Source organism: Lithobates pipiens, unplaced genomic scaffold (assembly GCF_037356315.1).
Source record: "Lithobates pipiens isolate NorthernLeopardFrog02 unplaced genomic scaffold, aLitPip1_a1.2 Scaffold_3, whole genome shotgun sequence".
Classification (NCBI taxonomy): domain Eukaryota; kingdom Metazoa; phylum Chordata; class Amphibia; order Anura; family Ranidae; genus Lithobates; species Lithobates pipiens.
In genome coordinates this window covers 204,797,247-204,815,010 of record NW_027507790.1, presented here as the reverse complement: position 1 = coordinate 204,815,010, position 17,764 = coordinate 204,797,247, and the positions used below count along the sequence as shown (strand labels likewise).

General features: G+C 47.6%; 1 pseudogene across 1 annotated transcript in view; it reads left to right on the top strand.

The window, feature by feature from the left end:
* LOC143940910 (granzyme A-like) overlaps positions 1 to 17,764 on the top strand; it is a 67,811-nt pseudogene that overhangs the window by 33,072 nt on the left and 16,975 nt on the right. Inside the window, exon 3 of the transcript XR_013263953.1 lies at positions 5,433 to 5,577. The product of XR_013263953.1 is annotated as a granzyme A-like (transcript). The remainder of the gene's footprint in view (positions 1 to 5,432; positions 5,578 to 17,764) is intronic.

Genomic DNA, 17,764 nt, shown 5'->3' with positions numbered 1-17,764 from the left:
AACAAATTCTCTGCCACAGACTTGTCAATTCAATGGAATCCTTGTGCAATCCTCTGCCACAGGAAAGCACAACCATGCAACGTGTTGTAAAGTTATAGAGCTGTCACACAGTACCAGTTTCTTTTAGCCGATCCGGCGATACTGTTTGGTAGGTTACCTGGGATGCATCCTCCAACTGAGTTTCCAGGCTCTTCCAGAGATACCAGCCTTGTTTCTCGGTCCTCTCCTGAAAAAGTCCTCCCCTGGATCCTCCAGTCACTTGGCTTCTCTTCTCAGGCAAGACAGCACAGGACCACCTGTGGATTGGTAGGCCCCAAGACTTTTGAGCCCACGCTTTCAGTTGTAAAGCCTCGGGCCAGCCGGCAACGAGACATAGAGAAAAGACAGCACACACCTCAGGCCAGAGGTTGGGATAAACGAACCCCAAAAATATGGCACCTTAAGTAACCTTACCTTACCTTACAGATGAACCACTCCCACCGGGCTATTTCTGAGTAAAAGGGGTACCCAATGCATTCAGCCTGTTGCGTTTCCAACACTTACCGGTGGTGACAGCGACACCCATGGCCAAGTGGAAACTAGCACAACCCAGCTGAACTGGTACAGAAACCAGAACTTTGACATAATTAGTCTGAGCCAAACTGCAGCTTCAGACAAACTTAACCACTTCAATATAGGGCCTATTCTGGCACTCCTCTCCTACACGTAAAAATCATAATTTGCTTGCTAGAAAATTACTCAGAACCCCCAAATATTGTATATTTTTTTTAGCAGACACCCTAGGGAATAAAATGGCAGTCATTGTAACTTTTTATCTCACACAGTATTTGCGCAAAAAAATTTCAAACGCATTTTTTGGGGAATGTGTAATATGATGTTACGCTGAGTAAATAGATAACTAACATGTCACGCTTTAAAATTGCACAAACTCATGGAATGACGCCAAGCTTCAGTACTTAAAAAATTCCATAGGCGACACTTAAAATTTTTTTACAGGTTACATCTTGAGAGTTACAGAGGAAGTCTAGAGCTAGAATTGTTATTTGCACTCTAACGCATGTGGCGATACCTCACATGTGTAGTTTGAATGGCGTTTACATATGTGGGCAGGACTAAGGTGTGCGTTCGCTTCTGAACGCGAGCTAATGGGGACAGGGGCATTTTTAAAAAAAATATTTTATTTTATTTTTTATTTTACTTTATTTTTTTATTTTTACTTTATTCTTACAATATTTTTTTTCTGATCACTTTTGGAATAAAAAACGTAAACATCCCTTGTAATTGGAATCATTCATGACAGGTCCTCTTTATGGAGAGATGTGGGGTCAATAAGACCCCACATCTCTCCTCCAGGCTGGAAAGCATCAGATCGTGAAAAAAAATTCACATATCCCATGCTGACAGCCGCGATCGCGGCTTTGTTTACTTCCAGGAACCCGGGCGTGACATCATAACGTCGCGCCCAGGCCACCAACGGTCTTAGAGTTGACTGGTGACCATCTATCTGGTCACCAGAAATCTCTATCGTCATCATCCGGTGCCGGACGATTCTTTCTCCAGGTCCCCGATGGCACGGGAGAGCCCGGAGAAGCACCGGATGGCGGCGGCAGGGGGGGAATGTCCCCTCCCGTCGCCTGTAAGAACGATCAATCGGCAGAACTGCCGCTATGATCGTTCTTATGGTGTATTGCCGGCTGAAAACAAAGATATCTGAATGATGCCTGTGGCTGCTATCATTCAGATATTCCCACTGAAAGTCCAGGACGTTATATGATGGCCATGGGCAAGAAGTGGTTAAATTTACAAAAATAATAGCGTCTGCTCATTAGTAGCAGGGCGCTACACATGCATAAAATATAATCATAGGACATGAATGAATTTCTTTGTGACCTGCCTGGCTATGTGATTCATGGAAACACAGTGCTTCCTCATACAGCTCTGGCCCCAATAATCAGGCAAGTTTCCTATTTCATAAGTAGATGTGGCTGCGAGGTCTATTTTCCACTCCTGATACCAACTTCTGGAACACTGCTTCAGCTATTCAGGACCGGCAAATGTTACCTAAACACACAAACATTTATATCCGTTTACATCCACATCCATCAACATCCACTTTTTGGAACGGATCAAAGTTCTATTTTTCTTCTATTAAAAAAACGGATCAGACGAAAAATGTATGTAAAAGAACAAACGCACCATTTTGCATGGAAAAAATGGCTCCAGGACTCAAGTGGTTAAGGACTCTAGCAGTCAGATGTAGAGTGCCTTTAAAAAGTATTCATACTCCTTGAAATTTCCACATTTTGTCATATTACAACCAAAAATATAAATGCATTTTAGTGGGATTTTATGTGATAGACCAACACAGAGTGGCATATAATTGTGAAGTGAAAGGAACATGACAAATGATATTCAATTTTTTTTACAAACGAATATCTGAAAAGCGTGGCGTGCATTTGTATTCAGCTCCCTTTACTCTGATATCCCTAACTAAAATATAGTGGAAACAATTGCCTTCAGAAGTCACCTAATTAGTAAATAGAGTTTACCTGTGTACAATTTAATCTCAGTATAAATACAGCTGTTCTGTGAAGCACCTCAGAGGTTTGTTAGAGAACCTTAGTGAACAAACATCATCATGGAGGCCAAGGAACACACCAGGCAGGTCAGAGATAAAGTTGTGGAGAAGTTTAAAGCAGGGTTAGGTTATAAAAAAAAATCCCAAGCTTTGAACATCTCACAGAGCATTATTCAACCCATCATCCGAATATGGAAAGAGTATGGGACAACTGCAAACCTACTAAGACATGGCTGACCACCTAAACTGACAGGCCGGGTAAGAAAAGCATTAACCAGAGAGACAACCAAGAGGCCCATGGTAACTCTGGAGGAGCTGAAGCGATCAACAGCTTAGGTGGGAGAATCTGTCCACAGGACAACTATTGCACAAAGCTGGCCTTTATGGAAGAGTGTCAAGAAGAAAGCCATTGTTGAAAGAAAGTTATAGGAACTCCCATTTGCAGTTTGCGAGAAGCCATGTGGAGGACCCAGTAAACATGTAGAAGAAGGTGCTCTGGTCAGATGGGACCGAAATTTAACTTATTGGTCTAAAAGTAAAATATTATGTGTGGTGGAAAACTAACACTGCACATCACCCTGAACACACCATCCCCACCGTGAAACGTGGTGGTGGCAGCATCATATTGTGGGGATGCTTTTCTTCAGCAGGGGGAAGCTGGTCAGAGTTGATGGCAAGATGGATGGAGCCAATTACAGGGCAATCTAATCAGAAAACCAGTTAGACTGGGGGCGGAGGTTCACCTTCCAGCAGGACAACGACGCTAAACATAAAGTCAGAGCTACAATGGAATGGTTTAGATCAAAGCATATTCATGTGTTAAAAGGCCCAGTCAAAGTCCAGAAAGCTGGGAGAGACATCCCCAAAAAGACTTGCAGCTGTAATTGCAGCGAATGATGGTTCTACAAAGTATTGAATCATGGGGGCTGAATACAAATGCACGCCACACTTTTCAGATATTTATTTGTAAAAACTTTTGAAAACCATTTATTTTTTTCCTTCCATTTCACAATTATGTGCCACTTTGTGTTGGTCTATCACATAAAATCACAATAAAATAAATTGATGTTTTTGGTTGTAACATGACAAAATGTGGAAAATTTCAAGGGGTGTGAATACTTTTTCAAAGCACTGTAAAAGTAGATGAAAAATGAATGACATGTTGAAAAACTGATGTAAACGTCATTAGTTTTTTCTTTGAAAAAATATGACTGAACTGATGAAAGGGACAGTCCACATTTGTGAAAGGAGCCTAACTGTCCTTTCACATGGGCGTTCTGTTAAGTTAATTTGAGCTACATCAGTTTTACATCAGATTTTACATTTCCTGAAGCCAATTTCTCATACAAAAACTGACGATTTGTCAGTTGTATGTCAGCTTGTCATCCGATGCATTTTGTTTAACAGACGAAAAATAGGGCTTTGATCCATTTAAAAAAAACTGTTCTGTCTCAAGGACATATAGTTAAACCTTCTTGTCCAAATCACTTCAGATACCATATTTCTTTGATCTCAGTTTTATTAGAACAAGCCAGGTGAAACTACAAATAACAGAAATAGACTTTAATAAGTAGAATATTGCATACAATACAGCATACATTGCAGAAACAACAATATACAATATAGGATCAGATATTAAAAACTTACTTTTTAAGTTCTCTAAGGGGTAATGGTGATGGATTGAGAAAGAGATGTTTTGCTTCCTGCAATGTCTTGTAAAAATGGTGGCTGGTTAACTTCCTGTGAAAATTCTACCCAGAAGTCCCTGCTTATTGACAACTTCCTTAACTACACATAGTAACTCTATATAAACAACTGCAGCAATACCAAAAAGGAACGCTAGATGGAGCCTGCACACAAACTATGATTGTCTTATATAAATTACACACTATACATGTAAATTTAAAAACACAAGTACAAATAGTCAGTATAAACCTCTGATGGACAGAACAAAAACAGCTGACGGAACCGGATGTAAATGGATAAACATTGTTTTTCCATAGAGATGCATTGATGTCTGTTTTTCCTCCATCAACGGAAGGTCGAAAAACAGACAAACGGAATGCCCATATAAAAGGGGACAAGGGAGGATTATAACTCCTGCCATCTATGTCCCATTGAGTTGAGTTGAGTTCCATCTTGATTTAGCATGGTCATTTACCCCGTAGGGTCCCAACACGCTTACAATACATACACACATACACATACTAGGGCAAATTTATAGACAGGATCTGATTAACCTACCGACATGTCTTTGGAGTGTGTGAGGAAACCGGAGTACCCGGAGGAAACCCATGCAGCCACAGGCAGACATTGCAAACTCCAGGCAGCTTCCTTAAATGCATGCTCCCCTGCCTATCAGTTATAATATCAGTGCCTAAGCATTGCCCTTCATTTCTTGTCTCATAGCATAAACAGGAAGTGAGAGGAAATACCTCCAAAGTGGTTGAAACCTGGGGTGTCAGCAGGGTCACTAGAACTAGTGTCCTCACTGAAGATTTCTCCTCTATTACTGTTTTAAAATCAAGCTAAAATTTGTGATTGTCTTTTACTTTCACTTTTGATCGTCACGGTAAGCAGGGCAAATAGGGAGGGTGAATCTCCCTAATTGGGGCACAGACATCAATAAAAAAACAATAGGCGTTCTAATACCTCTTCACTCTATCCAGGAAGTGATTGGATCAAAGCTTACATAATGGTTGACTGCTAACCACTCCCAGATGGGATTCTTTTCCCCTTATTTCATAAATTATTTTTAGCCAGATATATATTACATTATTCAAATGTACAAAATTTGAAATGAGTTTCAGGTTTAATGTTGCTTTAAACTTTTCATTTTTGTCATATTCCTTAGGAAAGCAAATGTAACTACAGTAACTCTTGGTGCTCATTCAATAACACAAAATGAATCAGAGAAGCAGAAGATGAAAGTTATTAGACTCTTTCCACATGACACATATAACCGCACAACAAAACAAAATGATATTCAACTTTTGCAGGTAGGAATTGCACATAGTATTATTCTGTACCCCTTATGTAAATTGTTTGCTTGTATGATTGCATACGTTCATAAAATATGCATGGTTTGAGACATATGATTTGATATCTGATATAAGTGTAGAGGCGGCTCCTGAAGAGCATGAGCTTTGCGTGTTTTTCAAAGTTAAACTTTGCCTAAACTGCATTTTGGTCTAGGTACAATTGTCTAAATTGGACTTCGGCATCAGTCTGAGTGGACTGTGAGATGTTCAGCCTGGCCACAGGGGGCACTGTCTCTTGTGGCAGGCATGGAACTATGGTCTGGTCAGGTGCTTAAGTTACTCTTTCTCTGAGCCAGGTCAGTGGGAGTGTCTCTCTCGCTGTGCTCTCTGGGAGAGGGTATTTAAGATGCCGACGATGCCGACATCACGTGGTTCAGGGTTCCAGTCCAGTATGATGTGCTGACTTCATGGTCATGGTCCTCCTGACCAGCCCCCAGGAAGGCTATGGCCTGGGGTGCGGATTCACCCGACTTTAATGTCTTGGGGCTGGCTAGCCCGAGGCAAGGAAACTAAAGGAGGATTCTGAGGTGGTTGGGTGTCGTCTTCGGTTCGGGAGAGACCCAGTGTACTTCAAGCATTCCAGGGGAGGACTCTTTAGAAGAACACCACGTACGAGTTGGTTTTCTTAACAAGAGCCTGGAAGGGCTGAAGTAACCGAGAGAATCCGGTCTTGTGGATATCGCCAAGCAGGTTGAAAGATCCAGGTATCTTACAACTGTTTCAAGCTTAGTTTCCCTACGTGTTCTACAACAACGTCTGTGGCAGAGTGTCATGGTTTTGCAATAGAGTTTATCTGCTTACCTGCTTCCATGTGTTCATCTCTAGAGACCAGCCGACCCTCACCTGACTGCTTTTGTAATTCATCCTCTGGCATGACTCCACCCTAGCTCCTATCAGAGAACTCTATATTAACCTGTGCACTGCAGGCCAATCCTGCTGATCAACCTTTGTGTGTTTAGCTTCCTGTTACCTGCCGTGTGCTCTGCTGTTGTTCCGTTACCGACTTTGGCGTGTCCTTGACTATCCCTGTTTGCCTGTGATCCTGACCTATTGGCGTGTCCCTGACTATTCCTGTCTGCTTGTGGCCCCGCCCTTGGCTTTATCCCTCACTATGCCTATCCTCCTATTGCCTACTCTGGGTGCGAGCTGGGGGACCCTGGGGGTCGCGACCTGGAGCCAGTTGCAGCCCAGTCCATCCTCACCACTAGAGGCTCTGGTGAAAACCCTGCTGGCTCTTAGACTCCACGCCCCAGGGAATCTTACGTTCTAACCCCGGTGGGTTCGGTCTTGGTGTTCTGGTGGCCCTGCCTTCCTTATCACCTTGACTCCTGTCCGCAGCAGTCAGCCATAGGGTCCACAACCTTGAGGTGCACTCCTCATCTCTACGGTGTGCATCTGTCACCTGGTCTGAAGGGGATCTGACACAGAGACATTATTTTGTACGTTCTACGACAATGTCTGTGGCAGAGACTTGTTCCTGAGTAAGCACCTTGTTGGCTGCTAGGCCTTGTGAGAGAGGGACTGTCCAACCTGAGTGATCATCCAGATGTGAGTGGCTATTCTCTGGATGCAGTCAAAGTAAGCAAGTTCTTTAAACGTTTTTTTACTTTGACACTAAGGCCCCTTTCACACTGAGGTGCTTTGCAGGCTCTAGAGTGCTAAAAATAGCGCCTGCAAAGCGCCCTCAAACAGCCGCTGTTGTCTCTCTAGTGTGAAAGCCCGAGGGCTTTCACACTGGAGCGGTGCGCTTGCAGGACATTTTTCAGCTGAAAAATGTCCTGCAAGCCGCATCTTTGGAGCGCTGTAGGAGCGGTGTATTTAGCACTCCTAAAGCGCCCCTTCCCATTGAAAACAATGGGGCAGCGCTCCAAACCCGCCTGCAAAGCGCCACTGCAGACGGTTTTAGCCCTTTTTTGGCCACTAGCGGGGGTTAAAACTGCCCTGCTAGCGGTGGCGAAGCACAGCTAAAAAGACGGTAAAGCGCCGCTAAATATAGCGCCGCTTTACCGCCAGCGCGCCCAGTGCCTCAGTGTGAAAGTAGCCTAAGAGTACCTGAACTTCCTTTCCAACCCTCTGATCCCAAGTTGAAACACTGTTCAATTGACTGAGTTTTGCAAATAAAATCCATTCAAGTGGATCTGCTGTCAGTCTCAAGTTACTGGGCTATTTACCCATGGGACATCCCCTAGACGTGCAACAAGGAGAACAGAAGGTAACGGTAAGCCCAAAAATAACAAGCAGCTCCTTCAGGGGTAAGTGATACATAAGTTTCAATTATTTAGTAAAGATGCTTGAAAACACCTTGATTTAAGCACACAGAGGTGTTTTGAGCTCAGATTGAGTATACATTGCTTTGTAAGTTTCAATTCAAAGGTTAAATACCACTACAGCCCTACATTTATCAAAGATGCTTGACAAACTCATGATTGATGCACAAGGTAACCAAACCAAACCAAACCATAACTCCTTCAAAAAGGAGTCAGCTATGGAAGCTTTGCCAGCAAAGTGAGACAGAGGAAAAAGGACTAGTCACCAGGCATTTGCCTACCTCAAGCTTTCCCCTTTACCATGCCTCTGCAATGTGTCTCAGATTGGAGGTGGTCATCTTTTTAGAGGCAGTAGTGTTTTTCCTCAAGTAAGAGCCTCCAGTAAGAAGAATAGTAAACAGTGCTGCAGGGACATCGTCAAATCTCATTTCTAATCTCCTGAGACAAGCAGATGCAGCAGAGCCATGATATAACACTGCACATATACATCTATGATCTTCTAAGCACACTCACATACCAGGAAGTAGGGATGAGCCGAACACAAAGCCCCCCCCCGGTTCGGTTCGCACCAGAACCTTCGAATGGACTGAAAATTCGTACAAACTTTAGAACCCCATTAAAGTCTATGGGACTCGAACGTTCAAATCAAAAGTGCTAATTTTAAAGGCTAATATGCAAGATATTGTCCTAAAAAGGGTTTGGTGGCCCGGTTCCACCCCAAGGGACATGGATCAATGCAAAACATTTTTGTAAAAATGGCAGTTTTTTCAGGAGCACTGATTTTAATGATGATTTTTTAAAGTGAAAAAAAGAGTGAAATATTCCTTTAAATATTGTGCCTGGGGGTGTCTATAGTATGCCTGTGAAGTGGCGTGTGTTTCCCGTGTTTAGAACAGTCCCTGCACAAGATTACATTTAACGGAAAAAAAGTCATTTAAAACTGTTTGCGGTTTTAATGTAATGTCTGGTTCATGTGGATGAAAATCATTGAGAAAAATGGCATGGGTAGCCCCCCAGCCCATTACCAGCCACTTTGGGTCTTGTACGGATATTAAGGGGAACCCCATTCCCAAATTAAAAAAAGCAAAGGCGTGGGGCCCCCAGGCCCTATATACTCAGAACAGCAGTATACAGGTGGTGCAAACAAGACAGGCACTGTGTTGATTTGTTGTGTTAAGTAGAATCTGTTTGTAATTTTGAACTGGTACATTTTTAAAGTGTAGCTCCAGTCAAAAAATCTATTTTTAAGCTTTTTTGGAAAACATAGGGAAGGGTTATCACCCCTGTATAATTTTTTTGGCCGTACGTCTTTTTCATCTCACTTACTGTTGTCTCCTTCTGTTTGCAAGTAGGAGACATTTGTAAGTTGGATGTTTGAAAGTAGGGGCCTGCCCTATATGTTTTGCAGAAATTTGGGCCAAAGGTGTTGGAGTTACCACAAGTTAACACTGTAAGCCCTCATAGTGACTGTTGGTGGGCGCTGGAGCGCCCTACTGTGAACGATTATATCAAGAATTGTAATTACATGCCATTGTTGAACAGTGGTAGAAAAATTGGGCCTTTGGTGGTTGTGGTGGTGCCGGTGCCACAACACTGTAATTGAATGGGCCCTGCTGTGAAATATTATATCAAGAATTGTAATTACATGCACCTGTTAAACAGGGACTGAAATATTGGGCCTTAGGCACTGGTGCCACAACACTGCAACCCCTCACAGATACTCTAGTTGGAGCGCAGGAATGAGCCCTGCTGCAAAGCATTGTATCAAAAATTGTAATTACATGCCCCTGTTAAATAGGGGCTGAAAAATTAGGCCTTAGGCACTGGTGCTGGTGCCACGACACTGAAACCGCTTCCAGATATTCTAGTTGGAGTGCAGGAATTATCCCTGCTGCAAAGCATTGCTGCAAAGCCCTGCTGCAAACAAAGTATTACATCAAAAATTGTAATTACACGCCCCTGTTAAACAGGGGATAAAAAATTGGGCCTTAGCCACTGGTGGCGGCACCCAGAACCAAAAATGTTCTTCCAAGCTATCAGCAGGATCATTGAGGAGGAAGAGGATAGTTAGTCAACATAACAGGACAGACACTCAGCATCAGCATAGGCAGTCTTGAAGGGATGTGACATTAAAAAAAATTATTTGGTTACATCAGCTTCAGGTGCTTGGTAGCTGGTGGTGATCCAAGACTGATTCATCTTTATGAAGGTCAGTCGATCAACTGAGTCGGTGGACAGGAGCACCCTGTGATCGATTACAAAGCCTCCAGCAGCACCGAATGTGCATTCTGAAAGAACGCTGGATGCAGGACAGGCCAGTAGCTCAATTGCATACTGTGCAAGCTCTGGCCAGTGATCCATCCTCAAGACCCAGTAAGCCAGAGGATTTTCGGTGGGAATGGTGTCCACGTCTGACCTTGCCCCTAGGTATTCCTGCACCATGTAAATCAGACGCTGACGATTGTTGCTGGAACCGATCACACCTTGGGCTGCGGACCAAAAAATTGTCTGAACGCATTGGTCAGACGGCCACCTTCTCCACCGCTCCTTCTGTGACTGACCGAAGCCTCAGCAACACGTTGTCCAGGACCAGGAGTTTGTAACCTCCCAGTCTCTGGGAACGTGTTGCACAGACCTTTCTGCAAGGCCTCCCGGAGATGTCTCATCCTCTGCTCCCTCTCCGATGGCAAGATAAGGTCCGCAACCTTACCCTTGTACCGTGGATCAAGGAGAGTGGCCAGCCAGTAATGGTCCCTCTCCTTGATCCAAAGAATACGAGGATCCTTCCGCAGGCTTTTCAGGATTAGGGCGGCCATGCAGCATAGGTTAGCTGAGGCATTTGGTCCAGAGTCTTCTGGGTCACTAAGGACAACGTGATCTGCAGCTACCTCCTCCCAACACGTACAAGTCCACGGGTTTCTTGGGACTGTAAATCATCCCTAAAAGACTGCTGCTGCTGAGTGCCAGGCTCCACCTCCATGCTGACACAATCCTCCTCATCCTTTTCCTGTGTGATGGGTGGGACAGCAGGAACACTGTCTGGATAAAGGGGGCCTTGAGAGGCAAGGAAGTCCTCCTCTTCCTGCCTCTGTTCTGCCTCAAGTGTACTGTCCATTATTCCACGCAGCGTATGCTCCAACAGGTGGACAAGAGGTACAGTGTCACTGATGCATGCACTGTCACTGCTCACCATCCTCGTGGCCTCCTCAAATGGTGACAGGACAGTGCATGCATCCCTGATCATGCCCCACTGTCATGGAAAAAAAAAGCTCCCCTGACCCTGTCCTGTCGCACAGGTACTCATGGATGGCCCTCTGCTGCATGTACAGCCGCTGCAGCATGGCCAACGTTGAGTTCCACCTGGTGGGCATGTCACATATTAGGCAGTTCTTGGGCAGGTTCAACTCCTTTTGGGGCTCAGCCAGCCGAGCACTGGCATTATATGATCGGTGGAAATGCACACAGACCCAGATCCCAGCTGATGAGGAGCAGGAGAGGTCCGCTTTGTTCTTTGGTGTGGGACTTTAATGTATGCTTGCCAAGGAGCTGCATGGCAGGTCAACATATGTCTGGTCAAGCATGTGGTGCCCAAGCGGCTGATGTTTTGGCCACACGACATATGCTTGAGACATATGTTGCAAATAGCAGCGGTGCGATCTGATGCACTTGTCTCAAAAAAGGCACAAACCAAAGAACTTTTGGAATAATAATAACAGAGGCAGCGCCCTGCACAGGCGGAGCTCTGAGGTGTGATTCAGTCAGTGTGCTGCCCTTAAGCTGGCCACCAGAGGGCATCCTGTCTCATTGGAGATGTGCCTCCTCCTCCTCCCCTCTCCTATCAGACACCCACGTGGAGTCAGTGACCTCATCATCCCCTCCCTCTTCATCACTGGAGCAAACCTGACAGTCTGCTGCAGCTGGTGGAACATGGCTGCCAGATTGCTGTCCTTCTTGAGCATCCCCGCTCTCTGCACTCATGCTACTGTCTTCCTCTAGCTGGGTATCATCATCAGAGCCTTCAAATTGCTGGGCTTCTTCCTGGAGCATCAAAAAAAAAAGGCTTCCCCCTGAGTGGGTGGGATTTTAAATGACCATAAACTCCGTAAACAAATGGACACAATAATATACAATTTTTATTCATAAATTACACAATGTACATAATATTACCAGGAAGTGCAAATGGGCTAAACAATGTCCTCCTGGTATATTAATAAATAAACAACATATATACAGAACAAAATATGATTAAAACAATGCTTGTCCTATATCACCCACACCCTTGGGGCGTACAATGCTTGTCCTATATCACCCACACCTTTGGGTGTGGGTGATATAGGACAAGCATTGTTTTAATCATATTTTGTTCTGTATATATGTTGTTTATTTATTAATATACCAGGAGGACATTGTTTAGCCCATTTGCACTTCCTGGTAATATTATGTACATTGTGTAATTTATGAATAAAAATTGTATATTATTGTGTCCATTTGTGTCCGGAGTTGATGGTCATTTAAAATCCCACCCACTCAGGGGGGAGCCTTTTTTTTTTTTATAAGTATATAGGGATTGGACCACTTCACCGTTATTTGACCCATTTTCAGTTCTTTTCTTGTTTCTTCCTGGAGCATGTATCCAACACTGTGCTCAAACAGTTTGGGGGACTCCTCAGGAGGACATGGTGGGTCTAGGGAAGGAGTGACTGATGATATTGAGACTAGGGAAGAGGACGCGTTGACAGCTGCTTTGCCAGTACCCTGAGCGTGGGTGAGAGAGGATGAGGAGGATGAGGAGGGCTTGATCATCTACCCTACCAAGTCTTTCGACATGATGGGGCTCAACATGTCCAGCTGGCGGAAATAAGGACAAGCATGTCCCATGGCCACGTACTGATGAGGATGCACCGTGTCCATGACCAGCACTGTTGTCTCTAGATACAGAGCTTGCCTGCCCTCTTTTATTGGCTCTTGACTGTCTGCCTCTCCTTGTTGGCCTTCCAGACATGCTAATGGCCTGCAGGGAGATGGGAAAACCAGAAATTGGGTTAGCTTTAGGTGCACACTGAGCAGATGACACAGTACACTGACTGTAATTACTGCAGCTGCCTGCCTGCGGTATAGGATCTGAAGAAAACCAGCAATTGGGGTAGCTTCAGGTGTATACTGTGCAGGAGGCACACTACACCCACTGTAACTGCTGCAGATGCCTGTGTTAGATGAACAGAACAACACCAGCAATAAGGGGTAACTTCAGGTGTATACTGTGCAGGAGGCACACAACACCCACTCTAACTGCTGCAGATGCCTGTGTTACAGAAACAGAATAACACCAGCAATAAGGGGTAGCTTCAGGTGTATAATGTGCAGGAGGCACACTACACCCACTCTAACTGCTGCAAATGCCTGGGTTACAGAAGCAGAACAACTCCAGCAATAAGGGGTAGCTTCAGGTGTACACTGTGCAGGAGGCACACTACAGCCACTCTAACTGCTGTAAATGCCTGGGTTACAGAAACAGAATAACACCAGCAATAAGGGGTAGCTTTAGGTGTATACTGTGCATGAGGCACACTACACCCACTCTAACTGCTGCAGATGCCTGCGTTAGAGAAACAGAACAACACCAGCAATAAGGGGTAGCTTCAGGTGTATACTGTGCAGGAGGCACACAACACCTGCTGTTACTGCACTAGGTTAACAAGTAAAAAGATGCTGTACTAGCCTATTCTGCTCTTTCCCTGCACGCCAACACACTACACAAGGCCGCTACGCTGGCGGCCTTATAAAGTGTGGGGTGTGTACTAAACCCCCCTGAGCTATAATTGGCCACAGGCATCCTGCCTGTGGCCAATTATGGCTCTCCTCGCTGCCAGCGCTGTGATTGGCCAAGCATGCAGGGTCACAGTGTATACTTGGCCAATCATGAGCCAGTAATGCACTGCGATGTGGCCCACAAAATTCTGGATTCGCCGAACAGCCGGTGTTCGAGTCGAACATGCGCAGGGCCGGACTGGCCTACCAGGATACCGGGAGATTTCCCGGTAGGCCGCCTGCCCTGGGGCCGCTTTGCGGCTGCACTGCTCCTCTCTCCTTTTGTATCACAGCGCTGGCTGAGTCTTGTCTTCAGCGGCCGCACTATAACACGGGCCCGCCTCCCTAGACCTGCTTGTGTGATAGGCGGAATATTGATTTTATCTACTATCACACAGGTACGTCTAGGGGGGCGGGGCCGTGTTATAGCGCGGCCACTGAAGACAAGACTCAGCCAGCGCTGTGATACACAGTAAGAGATGCCGCCCTGTGTGCCTGGATAGGAGGAGAAGCAGGACATATAGAGGAGATGAGCTCTCTATATTCCTCCATGCAGGCGCTGCTTCTCCTCCTATCCAATCCAACTTCTTTTACTGCCCGCCCAGTTCTCCTAGTGCTCCCTACCCTCCGTGCTCTCCTCCTTCACCACACTCTCCAGCCCCCCCACAGTGCCATCCATCCCCCCACTGTGCTCTCCAGCCCACACCCCAGTGCTCTCCAGCCCCCACAGTGTCGTCCACCCCCCCACAGTGCCGTCCACCCCCCCACTGTGCTCTCCACCCCACACCCTAGTGCTCTCCAGCCCCCACAGTGCCGTCCACCCCCCCACAGTGCCGTCCACCCCCCCACTGTGCTCTCCAGCCCACACCCTAGTGCTCTCCAGCCCCCACAGTGCCGTCCACCCCCCCACTGTGCTCTCCAGCCCACATCCTAATGCTCTCCATCCCCCACAGTGTCGTCCACCCCCCCACAGTGCCGTCCACCCCCCCACTGTGCTCTCCACCCCACACCCTAGTGCTCTCCAGCCCCCACAGTGCCGTCCACCCCCCCACCACAGTGCTCTCCAGCCCCCACAGTGCCGTCCACCCCCCCACAGTACTCTCCAGCCCCCACAGTGCCGTCCACCCCCCACAGTGGTCTCCAGCCCCCGCAGTGCTCTCCACCCCCCCAGAGTGGTCTCCACCCCCCCACAGTGCTCTCCAGCCCCCCATGCTCCCCACCCCTGTTCTTTCTGCCCCGGCACTCTCTGCCCTCGTGCTCTCCACCCCTGTTCTTTTTGGCTCCCACCCCTGTGTTCTCCACTCCCCCCTGCATTTTGCCCCCACCCATGTGCTCTCCAACCCTGCCAGTTCTTTCCGTTGCCCATAGTGCTCTCCAGTCCCCCGTGCATTGCACCCCTGTTCTTTCTGGCCCCCACTGGCGCTCTCAAGCTCCCCCCATTTCTCTCCACTCCTCCCTGCTCTTTGTACCCCCCAGTGCTCTCCAGCCCTGTTTTTCTTCCCCCAAGTAGTCTCAAGCTCGCCCCAGTGCTCTCAAGCCCCCCCCCCAGTGCTTTTCACCACCCCACAGTCTTAGCCCCCCCCCAGTGCTCTCCAGCCCCCACAATGCCGTCCACCCCCCCCACAGTACTCTCCAGCCCCCACAGTGCCTTCCACCCCCCCACAGTGGTCTCCAGCCCCCGCAGTGCTCTCCACCCCCCCAGAGTGGTCTCCACCCCCCCACAGTGCTCTCCAGCCCCCCATGCTCCCCACCTCTGTTCTTTCTGCCCCGGCACTCTCTGCCCTCGTGCTCTCCACCCCTGTTCTTTTTGGCTCCCACCCCTGTGTTCTCCACTCCCCCCTGCATTTTGCCCCCACCCATGTGCTCTCCAACCCTGCCAGTTCTCTCCGTTGCCCATAGAGCTCTCCAGTCCCCCGTGCATTCCACCCCTTGTTCTTTCTGGCCCCCACTGGCGCTCTCAAGCTCCCCCCATTTCTCTCCACTCCTCCCTGCTCTTTGTACCCCCCAGTGCTCTCCAGCCCTGTTTTTCTTCCCCCAAGTAGTCTCAAGCTCGTCCCAGTGCTCTCAAGCCCCCCCCCCCCAGTGCTTTTCACCACCCCACAGTCTTAGCCCCCCCCCGTGCTCTCAGCCTCCTGTGCTCTCCACCCCTGTTCTTTTTGGCCCCTACCATTGCTCTCAAGTTCCCCCCCAGCACTCTCCGCTCCCCACCCCTGTACTCTCTACTCCCCCTGCATTTTGCCCCCACCCATGTGCTCTCCAACCCCACCAGTGCTCTCCGTCCCCAATAGTGCTTTCCACCCCTGTTCTTTCTGGCCCCCACTGGTGCTCTCAAGCTCCCCCAATTGCTCGCCACTCCCCCCTGCTCTTTGTACCCCCCAGTTCTCTCCAACCCTGCTTTTCTGCCCCCCCCAGTACTCTCAAGATCCCCCCCAGTGCTTTTCGCTACCCCACACTCTTATCCCCCCCAGTGCTCTCAGCCTCCTGTGCTCTCCACCCCTATTCTTTTTGGCCCCCACCATTGCTCTCAAGTTCCCCCCCAGCACTTCCCACCCCTGTGATCTCCACTCCCCCCTGCTCTTTGCCCCCACCCATGTGCTCTCCAACCCCACCGGTACTCTCTGTTCCCCCTTCTCTCCAGCTCTCACCCAGTGCTCCACTTCCCCAGAACCAGAGGACAGGCTGACTGGAGCCGGAAAATGAGGACGGCTGAAGGTGCAGGTGGCCAGGGACCACTCCATCTCACAGCAGACAGATCCTCTGGAAGGAGCACCGTCCCCATCCAAAACGAGAACCCTGCCTGCTGCTGCCCGTCAAGGATATCCTGCTGATATGCAAGGTACCGTACCGAGCAACAACACACCTTCCCACAGACAGGGACTGCAGACTGGGACATGCGGCACAGAAGAGGCTGAAATGATGGGCACAGCGAGACTGCATTCACGGCACAGTGAGGCTGCATTGATGGACACAGTGAGGCTGCAATTATGGGCACAGTGAGGCTGCAATGGTGAGCACAGCGAGGCTGCAATGGTGGGCACAGCGAGGCTGCAATGGTGGGCACAGCAAGGCTGCAATGGTGGGCACAGCGAGGCTGCATTTGGGCACAGTGAGGCTGCAATGGTGGACACAGTGAGGCTGCATTTGATGGGCACAGTGAGGCTGCAATGATGTGCACAGTGAGGCTGAAATGGTGGGCACAGTGAGGCCACATTCATGGGCACAGTGAGACTGCATTTGATGAGCACAGTGAGGCTGCATTTGGGCACAGTGAGGCTGCATTTGATGGGCACAGTGAGGCTGCAATGGTGTGCACAGTGAGGCTGCATTTGATGTGCACAGTAAGGCTGCAATAGTGGGCACAGTGAGTCCGCATTCATGGCACAGTGAGACTTTATATGATGAGCACAGTGAGGCTGCATTGATGGGCACAGTGAGGCTGCATTGATGGGCACAGTGAGGCTGAATTTGATGGGAACTGGTAAGGTTGCATTGAGCTCTTGTATCATGTCTGCAGTCTCTGACCATCTTCGGTATTATTTCTGCAGTCTCTGACCATCTCCTGTATTATGTCTGTAGTCTCTGAAGGAGTCTGGAGAGGAGTCAGGATGGGGGTCATGGTAGAAGTCAGACTTGTGTGGACTGTGAAGAGGAGACTGTAGGATAAAACCAGAGCCAACCAAGCTGGAGCTGACTGACTGAGCCCTGCACGGTGCACCTAAGAGGTTGTGAGTGACAGCACCACCAGGCCAGTCTGAAGGGGGGTCACTGATGTAAGAGGGTAGTGAATACGATAATGGCACTGATATAAAGGGTTTCCCCCTTATATCAGTAACCCACCCCCCCTTACCTTAGTGTATTCTTTCTGCGGAAGGTGGCCCACCCCCCGGTTCTGAGTTCCTGGGGTCCCCCTTGATGATTGACCACTTTTAACTGGAATTTGCTTATATATATATATATATATATATATATATATATATATATATTTTATTTTTTTTTTTATCCCGATGTGATTTCATATCTGTCTTATCTATATATAATACACTCTTCAGATGTGCTTTAAAATGTATGGT